This window comes from Misgurnus anguillicaudatus, chromosome 17 (assembly GCF_027580225.2).
Source record: "Misgurnus anguillicaudatus chromosome 17, ASM2758022v2, whole genome shotgun sequence".
Classification (NCBI taxonomy): Eukaryota; Metazoa; Chordata; class Actinopteri; order Cypriniformes; family Cobitidae; genus Misgurnus; species Misgurnus anguillicaudatus.
Genome location: NC_073353.2, coordinates 28,833,067 through 28,846,756, shown reverse-complemented (window position 1 = coordinate 28,846,756; position 13,690 = coordinate 28,833,067).

Genomic DNA, 13,690 nt, shown 5'->3' with positions numbered 1-13,690 from the left:
TGATCTGGAATCAGACGGTGGAGCACATCTATGATGAAAGATTTAATGTAATTATAATTACAATGAAAATGTTTATTAATCAATATAAACTATAATGTCTTGATTCCCCATGAGATACATGTATAGCCTCAGGGACGGACTGGGGCTAAAAAACAGCCCTGGACTTTCTTCCAAACAGGCCCATCATCCGGCCATTCGCCGCTAGCCGTGCGCAACAGACACAAGGATGTCCTCACTGCTGAAAAAAACAGCATCAAACCAGCATGGACCAGCATGGGAATTATGCTGGTCTATGCTGGTTTAGCTGGTGGTCACAGCATACCAGCACGAAAACACAACATATGCTGGTATGACCAGCATGGGATGCTGGTGCTAATGCTGGTTTAGCTGGTGCTAATGCTGGTTTTGTGCTGGTTTAGCGGGTGCTAATGCTGGTGCTGATGCTGGTTTAGCTGGTGTTCACTAGCAAACCAGCACCAAAACACAAGATATCCTGTTCTTGCTGGTAAGCTGGTTTTTTCAGCAGGGCTGATACTATGACACAATACTGTCAGACTATCAGACAAGGTTATTTAATATTTTGTCAATGTAATATTACACTTTGATGTATGAAAAAAATGGCGAGGCCCTATACATTTTGTCTGTAAAGCTTTCACAAACCACCACCAGGTCTTTGCCAATTCCACAATACTAAACAACACAAATATGAAACACAAGGAAGAACTGGACTCTCATGGAAGACCGACAGAAAGTGCAAGCTAGGATTTTTTTTTGTTTAAACAAAAATTTGGTCATTTATTTAGCCTCTTTCTTATATATTAGCACGTTTAGAGTGGTAGCAATCCATGCCTGATATTTTCCCGTTTAATTCAATAGTCTTCATTGTAGCAGAAAATGTGAGCTCACTACAACCTCTCGTATACAATAAAGTCAGTGAAAGATATGAAAACCAATGCAATACGATGAATGTCCACCCACACACTGTTTTTAAATGGGGTTGGATAAATATTTTTTGCTTTGGTGTGTGTGATTTTGGTTAGATGACAGTTGTAGATAATACAGTTTGACAAAAGCACAATGTTTTGTTTTATTTCGACTGTATACAAATGAATGATGTCCCATATGAACAAAATGACGGAGTATGTATTTTTTTTAAGTTTCTACTGTTCAATCGCGCCCGCGCCTTTCTCTCTCTCCACGCGGGCACACTCTCATCACGTCTCTCTCTAACAGTAGTTGCGCATTACGTTAATTTTCATGCGAGTTTTATTTATTTTTATATCGTGTATATTATATTATAATGTCACATGTCCTGCTACTACTGGCACTTACTCTTGCTGATGTGAAGTTAACTCTGTCAGTCCCTCATCATGACCAGGCTGTGGATGCTCAGGCTCGCGAATTCAGGCTCGCGAATTCCAAGAATCCGTGGACCAATCACGGCTAGCTAGTAGGCCGACTCTTCCTTCCGTTGAACGGCCGTTCTGGACTTTTCCAGAACGCACAGATTACCAATCCGTCCCTGTATAGCCTACTAAGAGATGTTAAATTCTAAGACCACCTGCGTAGATCAATCCAAATAAATGTATTGGTATCTTAGGGATGTTAATTAATTAATCTGACATTGTAAACTAAACTTAGGTGAGAAAATGATTGTGCTACAGAGATGGACCGGTCTTTAAGAGCTTGTATTCCGGCTGCGGAAACTCCCAAGTGTCCTATGAGGGAAGAAGTGGTGAGTGACAGGAATGTTAAGAGATTGCAGAAACGTTTAATAGAAAATGTAAAAAATATGACTGAAAAATGTACCTTTTGCTGCAGTGGTTCCATTTCTGAAAGGTACCGGAAAGAGTGTGATAATTAAAAGCCATCTCTGAGAGAAAAATGTCATCATAATTGGTGTGTTACACTGCCAACATCTTTTTATTTGCCCTTCATAGTTAATTATGTCTAATTATATGTGGTAAAATTTAACTTTCAAATTATACTTTCAAGCCTGAAACGTTGTCTCTCCACAGAATAAAACATCAAAAGTTTTGGAAGGAATCCTTGAAAGGATTATATGCGTTGAAAATGGTTTCCTATACGAGTGTGGTGCAATCAACACATTTATGGACGTGCATATGACAGCGACCAGTTTGTGCATAATGGTTACCATCTATGTGATGCTGAAGAACATCTCATAAGTAGCCATCCTAAAGATTAACTTGACAGAAAGGTCACAATCAACTGACATCTTCAGTAAATGTTCACTCTCTATGGTAAAACCTAAATTGTTTGCATGAATGTCATTCAGTAATAAAGTGTCTAACTTCTGACAAGCGTCAGCTCATTGCAATTATCACCCATATATTCCTCCGTTTTACCCTTCTGGCCTATCCCCAGCAGCTCTGTCACTAATGTTGCATCCACGTTTCGGCTAACACATTCTGGGATCAATGGATAGACAGTGAATGAGGCTGTAAGATGAAGCTTTGGGCTGCAGATGCTCAGTGCTGGCTTGCTAATGGCTTATTGATGAATGTGTCTCCTTTTCAGTCTCAGCTCTCTGGCTGTGTGTCTGAGCTGCGGCCGTTAGGACGCGAGGCCGCTGACGTCTGATGTGCCGAGAATGAGCTCGGCGTCTGACTGAAGCAATGCGGTGTGAAATTATGCCACACGCATTAAGAGCACGCAAATCCTGCTGAAGTCATGAAGTATTCAGACGCGTCAAGGACCATGTACCATATTGGTGGACAGAAATATCATTAAAGAATATTGTTATCACTTTGAAATAGGCAAAACAGATGTAGTGCAAGTCAACGTTGCTAGTGGCCCCAAAACTTTACAAAAACTTTACTTTAAAAATATACATGTCATTGCATTAGATTATAAAATGTCAAAATAAATGACATTTTTAGGGAATGATGCGAATTTGGTTAAATGAGAAACTATACACATTTATGTGGATGTGATGCTTTTGTTGCATTTGTAATGTTTTATTATTATACATTTAATATGGTCTATATTGCTTAAAGCAACACTATGTAGTTTCCATGTAAAAATGACTTACAGCTCCCCCATGTGGTTGAAAAGCGCAACAGTGCCTGGTATCAGACACTCTTCTGCAGGCAGGGGGAGGGGCGGAGCTGTGTTTCCTATCCTCCACCACCACTTTCAGAGTATGCTTGTAGCAGCTAGGAGGCTGCTCAGGTTGCAGCAACAGTACAGTTTGTCCAGTTAAAAGTCGTTCTATCACTGAAATAATTTTAGAGACATTATTTAAAGGTAAAAAAACTACATAGTGTTGCTTTAATTCCCTGGTCGAAACTTGTTTTGCTTTACACTGAAAAAATTATCAATAAATACATTTTTTTAAGGTAAGTGGTTGCAATCAATTTATTTAAGCTACATTTAAACAAAAGTTTTATATTTTATTTTACGTTACTAATCTTGTTTGTTTAAGTGTAGCTTAAATAAATTGATTGCAACCACTTACCTTAAAGAAATTGATTAAATTCAATGAGTCATTTTTTCAGTGGGACCTATAGATATTAGGTTGCAACTTACCACAGAAACAAAACTGCTTAAAAATTAGTACATAAGCGTACATAAAGCCCCAAACATTACAATACTGTATATATTAAAATGGCTATAATGGTTCCACAATTTGGAAAATGTTTAAAGGGCACCAACTTCATTGCTAAAAAACAAAGTTATTTTGTGTATTTGGTATAATACAATGTGTTTCCGTGGTTTATGGTTCAAAAAACACATTATGTAGCGCCCAGTGGCGGTTCTACACGGAGGCCAAGGGTGGCCCGTGCCTCTGTAGACATGTCCCTGGCCACCCCTGTGGCCACCCCGTGCTGACCAAATAAAAAAGTATACATTTATTTTGAATTTACACGCGAGCGCCAAAAGCGGAACTAATGCGACTCAACGTTCTTCATGGGCAAATTAAAGCGGCGCACCCAACCACTGTAGCCGGCTGCGGGTGCTGCTCTGCGAGTGTCTCAATTCGTTCCCAATCTCCCGATGTTGTAAATGTGTATGCAGGTTTGGACACTAAGGACTCTAGCTGACTTGACATTGGGACACTGTTCACTCGTTCTCCTGTGGCGTGGCTGTGATCATTCACAGCTGTTACTCATAAACAAACGGCAAAACCAACATCTCGCTAACTTTTTAAAGTTTACACATTGTAAAAAGCGCTGTTATTATGCTCTTACATATACGTGCATAAAATTGGAGAAATATAATTAAATGTTACATATAAAAATGTTTACAGTTTAAAATACATATTATTTTAAATATTGATTAGATTGTGGTCCCTAACTGTCTAGCAATGTGTGTTTATAAGTAAACTAAAACAAACGTTTGTCTTTATAAAAGTTTGCATTTCATAAAGTTTATTGAGTAGGCTCGCATGATTTTCGGTTGGGGGGCTTTAGAAAAGAGCCCAGCTCCCCTTTTGCACCTGCAGTCACTCTTGTATTAAATAAATAATTATATGATTGTAAAGTAAAATAACGTGTACGGGGCAGTTTCCCGGAAAGGGATTAGACTAGTCCTAGTCTAAAATAAATGTAAGAGCTGTCCAAACTGAAAACAATTTGCAATGCCATATTTTAAAATATACCAGTGCCCTTAGTTTTGCTTCAAAATGCACACAAGTAATGTATTTAGTAAGGCGTGTTTGTTAAAACTAGTTATATTTCCTAATTAAACTAAGGCCTAGTCCTATCTTAAACTAATTCCTGTAACCGCCTCTATAATCTTTAAATATAATTTCTTGCCATTTTTTTATGTGCCCCTCTGGTAAAACACTGGCCCCTCCTTGGCCCCCCTAGTGAAATTTGTCTAGAACCGCCACTGGTAGCGCCTGATATTCCTGCCTTCCTGAAACGCAGTGATTTTGTACAAAGCTTGTCGATCTGAAAAGCTCTGTGTCCCGGATTGGCCAGCTAACCTTTACGTTGTGACTGGCCTGTATACTCAGTTGAAAATTCCGTTGCTTTCATGCTAATCCCTCAGCGTCGGATATAGATGAAAGGGCATCCCGGAAGGTCAACGTATACGACAATCGGCAGGATCATGCCGCTTCTGGATGTTAACTACTCAATTTTTGTTCCACATTTTTTACCATTGTCGCTTGGGGTTGGGGTTAGAACGACTTTCTGTTGCATAAAATCACATCCTAACCCAAACCCCTAGCTAACTCTAACCCCAAGCGACAATGGTTTAAAAAAAAAATAACGAAAAGTATAAAACAATACAGACATCCTAACCCAAACACGAACTCTCACCCTAACCCCAAGCAACCATGGTTTAAAATCAGAACAGAAAAACTATAAATCAATACTTAAACTGACATCCAAACCCGAATTTTAACCCTAACCACAAGCGACAATGGTTTAAAAAATAGGGAAAAAATTGAGTAGTTACCGTCCAGAAGCGCCATGATCGTCGCATACGTTGACGTCGCATAACGTGACGGCATCACCTTCCGGGATGCCCTTTGGTGTATATCCGATGCTCAGGGATTAGCATGAAAGCAACAGAGTTCCCATTTCGTTGATATAGTTACGTACTGTATAGGGGCACCCTTCGCGTCTTCATACTGATGCTGAAGGCGTTTGAACATGCTTCAGATTTTGACGCCCTGGGGAGTGAGAATGTGTTGGGATACTAATCATCTAGAAGAGATTGACAATTTTGGGCTTTTATTTGATACTCTTTATCTGTTCTCTCTTCTTATCCCATTCGAAATCTAAAAACATTATTTATTTGTGCTATTTTTATATAGTTGGTTGCATTATATTTGTGCATTGTTTTTCCCTGTTGTCTGTGATCCTATTAGAATGAACATCTGACCTACAAACTCTCAGAAAGAAATGAATAAAAAAATTTCCCTAGTTGCCACTGGGGCGGTTCCCTTTCAAAAAGTACACATTTGCACCTTAAAGTACACTCATCTAAAGGATTATTAGGAAAACCATACTAATACTGTGTTTGACATCCTTTCGCCTTCATAACTGCCTTCATTCTACATGGCATTGATTCAACAAGGTGCTGAAAGCATTCTTTAGAAATGTTGGCCCATATTGACAGGATAGCTTCTTACAGTTGATGGAGATTTGTGGGATGCACATCCAGGGCACGAAGGTCCCGTTCCACCACATCCCAAAGATGCTCTATTGGGTTGAGATCTGGTGACTGTGGGGGCCATTTTAGTACAGTGAACTCATTGTCATGTTCAAGAAATCAATTTGAAATAATTTGAGCTTTGTGACATGGTGCATTATCCTGCTGGAAGTAGCCATCAGAGGATGGGTACATGGTCAGAAACTATGCTGGTATTTAAACAATGCCCGATTGGCACTAAGGGGCCTAAAGTGTGCCAAGAAAACATCCCCTACACCATTACACCACCACCAACAACCTGCACAGTGGTAACAAGGCATGATGGATTCATGTTCTCATTATGTTTACGCCAAATTCTGACTCTACCATCTGAATGTTTCAACAAAAATCGAGACTCATCAGACCAGGCAACATTTTTCCAGTCTTCAACTGTCCAATTTTGGTGAGCTCGTGCAAATTGTAGCCTCTTTTCCCTATTTATAGTGGAGATGAGTGGTACCCGGTGGGGTCTTCTGCTGTTGTAGCCCATTCGCCTCAAGGTTGTGCGTGTTGTGGCTTCACAAATGCTTTGCTGCATACCTCGATTGTAACGAGTGGTTATTTCAGTCAGTGTTGCTCTTCTGTCAGCTTGAATCAATGAGAAATTAAACAGGTGTTCCTAATAATCCTTTAGGTGAGTGTACATTGGTACCAAAGAGTGCATATTAGTACCTTAAATTTACTGTACATATTGGTGCCAAATGTATCTGTACCTGATCCTTAGGACCTTTACGGTACCCAGTGACAGCTTGAGACCATTTTTTTAAACAATTTATTTGACAGTGTATTGGGTCATGACCAGTGTTGGGTGTAACTAGTTACTAAGTAATTAGTTACTGTAATTAAATTACTTTTCCTTTGAAAAAGTAAAGTAAGGGATTACTCTTATTTTTTTGTAATCTAATTACAGTTACGTTTGATGTAACTAAATACTGTGTATGGACTATATATAAACAATTATATATACTATAATACAAAAGTGGATTTAACATGGTTTAAGTTTACAATTCTCACTATTAACTAGGGTGACCAGATGAGATTGGCTGAAATTCGGGACGGGGGGGGGGGTCATCCAATAATAGTTTTATTTATGAATTTTATTTAATAATAAAAGACAATGAATTTCAAACGGAATCAATCATATTAATATAAGTACATATGCATATAAATAAATTGATATAATACGTATAGTATTTTATACTTTATACAATAATAATTCATACAATAATAGTTTTCTTTATTTTATAATAAAAATAAGGATTTTCAAACTGAAGTTACTGAACTAATCATATTTTTATTAATATAGGTACATATGCGTATAAATTTATATAATACGTATAGAAGTATTTTTTTTAACAAAGTGCCTTGCCTGCCCTCGACCAATCTGACTCCTTCACGCGACTGACTGTCACTGCCTGCACTTTCAACTGTCCTCGCGGCTGCTGCAACTTTCGCTCTCTTAATCAACTCTATAAAACAAAAAGGTCCTATTGTCTTTGTGCATATAGATGAATAAGATACATTAATAGAAACAATACAACGTCAGCATATTTCGCGGAGTTTTTAACTGCTGCCAGCACAGTGAGAGCCTACAGTATAAAAACAAGATGCTGCAGCCAATGAGCAGCCGGCGGCGGCTGGCTGCAGCCAATGGGCAGCCGGCGGCGGCTGGCTGCAGCCAATAGGGCTTGGGCGTCGTGACGTCATTACTTGTCGTGGCGGCCATGTTGGTTGCCTCCTTTACTGCTGCGCTCCATGCTGCGCTCTGTTTATACATACTTTCTCTCAATCGTGTGTCTTAATTTGATTAATTTGTCGTTATTTTTTCAACCATGGTAAACCGTTGCTGTATTAATAATAAAGTAACACATTAAAAGTAATTTACATTAAAAATGACAGATAAGAACAAAACTTCATTATGTTTTATTCAATATCGGAAACCAAACATTAACCTCAACCCCTCAGTAATGTGTATACATGACATATAAATGACATTTATATATACGACAGTGAAGTATAACATCTGAATATTAATTTATATAGCTTAAGTCAACATTGAACATAAGGGAAATGTCCCGGTTTACTCGCCCAAAATACGGGAACATTTCAACATTCATCTTTCTGTTGCTATCCCTCTGCTGACAGCAAAAACTGCTGCATTAACTAAGCTACTTGTGAAGCTAGGTCATACGTGACTTTGCTTACAGATTGGCGTGAAATCGTGCTCTTACAACAACCACGCTGTTATCTTAAATGACTCTTTTTTCATATGGATCCCAACCGTTAATAGTTCCAATTTTGTCCACATACCGGTCCCTGCTTCCCTGTTTAACGTATTCCAGTAAATTACACATACTTTTCCGGATTTTAACATCTTTTTTCTTTCTTTTAATTCTCCCAACTCTGCCGCTTCTCCTCGTTCAACTTGCTGTATGATTACATTCGCGAGGCCACCAACATGGCCGCCACGTCCCAGAATGCAACGCGGCGCCCAAGCCCTATGGGCAGCCGGCGGCGGCTGGCTGCAGCCAATGGGCAGCCGGCGGGGGCTGGCTGCAGGATGACTTAACCTCCTCGCTCATGTTTTATCAGACAGCTACTACTCAAGCTTTTGCTTTAGTATAATTTTCGGGGAAATTAAAGCGGGATTCGGATTAAGATTTAGCTTCAGTATGATTTTCGGGACAATTAGAGCAGGATTCGGGATTCGGGACAGCAGCTTAGATTTCGGGACTGTCCCGAATTTTTCGGGACGTCTGGTCACCCTACTATTAACTGGCATTAATTATTAGCATTAATATTAATGAGATGCTGGCTGTTTATTATAGCACATATTAATGCCTGATTCTGCAAAACCTTATTCTACATCCTTAACCCTCCCCATTTCTACCAATATTTAAAATTTATACATTCCTTAGTATTAGTTGTTGGAGTATATTGAGGCAAAAGTAGTTAATAGTTAGTTAATAGAGAGAATTGGACCCTAAAGTGGGACCAGAATAATTGATGTACTTTTATATATTATTTGTTCGAGCCATTTCAAGCCTATCCTTGTATCATGTACTAAATAGGACTTAGAAAGTAATTAGTAATAAGTAATTAAATACTTTTTGGAGAGAGTAATTTGTAAAGTAATCTAATTACATGATTGAAGATGTAATTAGTAACTAGTAATTAATTACTTTTTTTAAATAACTTACCCAACACTGGTCATGACCACAAGTTTAAATTTATTCTTGATAAGAAATAAATGACATTTTATATCAGCAACATTCTTGAAATGTCAGTCTAACTTTCATTCTCTTGCCCTGTTCATACTTGATCAAAAGTTTGACAGAATAACTGGGTAATCTTTTAGGGAATATTATCTTAAATCAGTGGTGCTGAATTTGTTCCACCTTTGAATTATGGTCCAGGATGTAATAATAAAGATCTATAACTTTCTGTGCTCCGGGCTCACAGGTAGAGAAGTTCTGAACTAGACTGTAAACCCTTAACACATCAGCCTCTCATTCACTTGGTCTCTGTGTCTACGAGTCATTAATATCATATCAACTCTGTCTTTGTGTCTCAACTACATATTTAAAGCCTTTTTATGTGACTTGTATGCGGAGCATTTGACTGTGACAAAATATTCATTTCACTTATAATCATTAATGATGTTATCTAGAGAGTTACAAAGTGTTTTGTCTGTCAGGAGCAGAGGAGCTTGAAATTGAGAGGCTTCCCTGTTTATCAATCTTTTCTAAGCATAATAACCTTATTGAGAAAACAATTGTTAAATGTACTACGCCCTAATCTGCAGTTGGCGCTGTCCGTTTTAATTAGAGTATAAAAGTCATTATGAAAGAGTTTTGTAAAATGTTAAATAAAAATTAATAGTTTCTGCTGTCATTTGTATATTGTCATTAGGGATATACACTCACCTAAAGGATTATTAGGAACACCATACTAATACTGTGTTTGACCCCCTTTCGCCTTCATGGCTGCCTTAATTCTACGTGGCATTGATTCAACAAGGTGCTGAAAGCATTCTTTAGAAATGTTGGCCCATATTGATACATATGGGTACATGGTGGTCAAAAAGGGATGCACATGGTCAGAAACAATGCTCAGGTAGGCTGTGGCATTGAAACGATGCCCAATTGGCACTAAGGGGCCTAAAATTACACCACCACCACCAGCCTGCGAAGTGGTAACAAGGCATGTTTATGCCAAATTCTGATTCTACCATCTGAATGTCTCAACAGAAATTGAGACTCATCAGACCAGGCAACATTTTTCCAGTCTTCAACTGTCCAATTTTGGTGAGCTCGTGTAAATTGTAGCTTCTTTTCCTATTTGTAGTGGAGATGAGTGGTTCCCCGCGGGGTCTTCTGCTGTTGTAGCCCATCCGCCTCAAGGTTGTGCGTGTTGTGGCTTCACAAATGCTTTGCTGCATACCTCGGTTGTAACGAGTGGTTATTTCAGTCAAAGTTGCTCTTCTATCAGCTTGAATCAGTCGGCCCATTCTTTTCTGACCTCTAGCATGAACAAGGCATTTTCAGCCATAGGACTGCCACATACTGGATTTTTCCCCTTTTCACACCATTCTTTGTTAACCCTAGAAATGGTTGTGCATGAAAATCCCAGTAACTGAGCAGATTGTGAAATACTCAGAACGACCCATCTGGCACCAACAACCATGCCACGCTCAAAATGACTTAAATCACTTTCTTTCCCATTCTGACATTCAGTTAGCAGTTCATGAGATTGTCTTGACCAGGACCACACCCCTAAATGCATTGAAGCAACTCCCATGTGATTGGTTGATTAGATAATTGCATTAATGAGAAATTGAACAGGTGTTACTAATAATCCTTTAGGTGAGTGTATAAGCATTAAGATGAATTTGACAGATCAAATGCATGTGTCCGAACTGAAGCGAATCACCTTCTAGTAAAGTCAGGAATAAAAAAACATAATATATCTTTAATATAAAAACTGTCTGGCATAATTCAAAAATAGTTGCCACTTGCTTCTTGAAATACGCGTTTTATATGTTGCTTTTATAGGCTCCAAATAAATCCGAAATTTTTATGAAAGTCAAAAAGAGATTTGTTTGAGATGCATTAAACTTGTATTGGCTCCTGAAAAGGCTGTGGGTATTCAGCTGACTGTAGTTGGACGCTTGCAGCCTTGAGGACATTTCAAACGTTATTACTGAATCAAAGCTGAGAACAGTCTTATCAGTTCTGACTCAGCTGCTAAACTTGCATCATGGGAACACTGACAATAAGGCTTTGATATCAAGCTGTTGTTTGGATCCGTCATATTTTTTTATTCTGGATGGTGTAAAAATTGTTTTTGCTAATGCACAGAACCTTATTGTAAAGTGTTACTGAAAATTACAAGCACAATTGTGTATTTGCATTCTGAAAATTGCCTTCAATCCAGCCTTTAAAATCTGTATTGCAGTGTGGTATAAAAAAATCATTATTATGTACTTCAACTATTTGTTGAGCTACACTGAAAAATTATAATTATGTATTTGCATACTGGAAAATGCCTTCCTTCCAGCCTTTAAAATTTGTATTGTAGTGTGGTATAAAAATCATTCTTATGTACTTCAACTATTTGTTACATCTGAGAGCTTAATGCATAGTACATTATTCTGAGGATGATCTTAAAAATCAATTTTCATTCACTTGTAGAAATTGATATTTGACAGGATTTACACCCTCATATTGGTGCTGTTCTCTGCATATTTGTGTTAAGTGGCCCATTGCCATCTGTTTTCCCCAATGCTCCGCTCTTTCCATGTTCAGTGCACATCTCCTTAGGTAAATAAACAACAGTAAGCTCCTGGTAAACAGAACCATAGCCATGCTTTACCTCAACACACACTGAGCCTCTGTTCCAGAATCTTATTCTCTGCAGGGACAATACGCAATGTCAAGAAGAATTGTTTTAATTAAAGAAAGTATTTTCGAGTCTTAAATGATTTTTTGCTCATAATTTTCAAGTTTATGAGCTTAATCTAATTGGTTATGACTGATTGTAAGGCACAAATGCAATTGCAAATGAGATTTAAGAACCTGAGCTAAGAGAAAAACATGAAATATAGTTTTGTTCATAACCAGGGACGTTCAGTCTTGGGAGTCACTCAAACAATATGACAACATTTATATTTTGGGATTAACTTTATACTTTAATGTAGTGGACTGATGGCATTTTAGCCTCTTTCAGTATCATATTCTGACTCATACAGATTTATAACCTGTCATGCCTGTCCAGAGGGACACAGAAGTGCTTATACGGTAGTCACTTAAAGTTCCACCATAATTTCTTATAAAAGAAGAATTGTGTCTTTGTCCAGACAAAAAGTGGACTTGAAGGGAACAGGTTTATGAATGTGGGTTGAAGTAATAGACCAACTGGATGGAGGTCTTTGGAGGGTTTTAAGTTACCTTACATTCCTGTAGTATTGGACCCTCTGCTACAATGAATTAAAGATAAACAACCCAAACGCCATGGGAAATTGTTCAATGAGCAAATCTCTCTGAGAGGGAAAAGTAATACGTTTTACTAATCACCCCATAGTCCTGCAAATACTCATACACCACATGCATGATAGAAATCATTTTCAAAGTTACATACTGTGTTTATGTGCATTTGTGACACGTATACTCAACCCAATCTCACGACAAGACGTGTTATAGTCACAAAATATTTGATTAAAGGTAGGGTAACACATTTTGAAAAATGCTAACATTAGCCGCCTAGCAATGAAATAACGACCCCATCCTCCAGTCAAATCGCCATCCAAAGTCACGCTTCTTTCAAAACACATGAACACACACAGATCAGACGGTCACATCTCATGTCTCATTCACCAAAACACATGAACACACACAGATCAGACGGTCACATCTCATGTCTCATTCACCAGTGAGAAAACTTTGCAGTACAAAGTGAATAACATTTCCAAAATAACCAACATAAACAACGTGTTTACATCAGAATTAGTTTAGGCACACTTTCGGTTGTGTAGATGTAGTAACTATATTGTTACGCTAATCCGTAAACGAACACAATTTCATAAGCAACACAATGTTTCATCGAAGTAGAATACCTGAATCCCTCTCAATACAAACATATCGCGTACCTACCTTACCAAAATAAACAGTGCAACGACTCTTTCAGACCCTTTGTCTCCTGCAGCTGTTTGTATCTCGTGGTAAAGCAGTAAAGTTACCAATGTTAATTTGGGTTTTTGCTCTTTGCTGATCCAGGCAGTTTTTGCTGTTGTTGTTATAAAACGTTCGTTTTGTGCCTCCTGTGTAGGTTGTCAATTCAGCAGAAAAGATTGCCATTCTCGCTGTTTACAGACAGGAGGTGAGCGCACGTGAACGCGCCGATGACGTATGGTGTCTGCGTGGACTGCAGTGGGCATTCAAATTACGCTTACGTATGAGGGACAAAAAAGGAAACGTCCGTTCGGACCGAAATCTATGATTGGTTGAACATTTTTTGGTCCTACGCC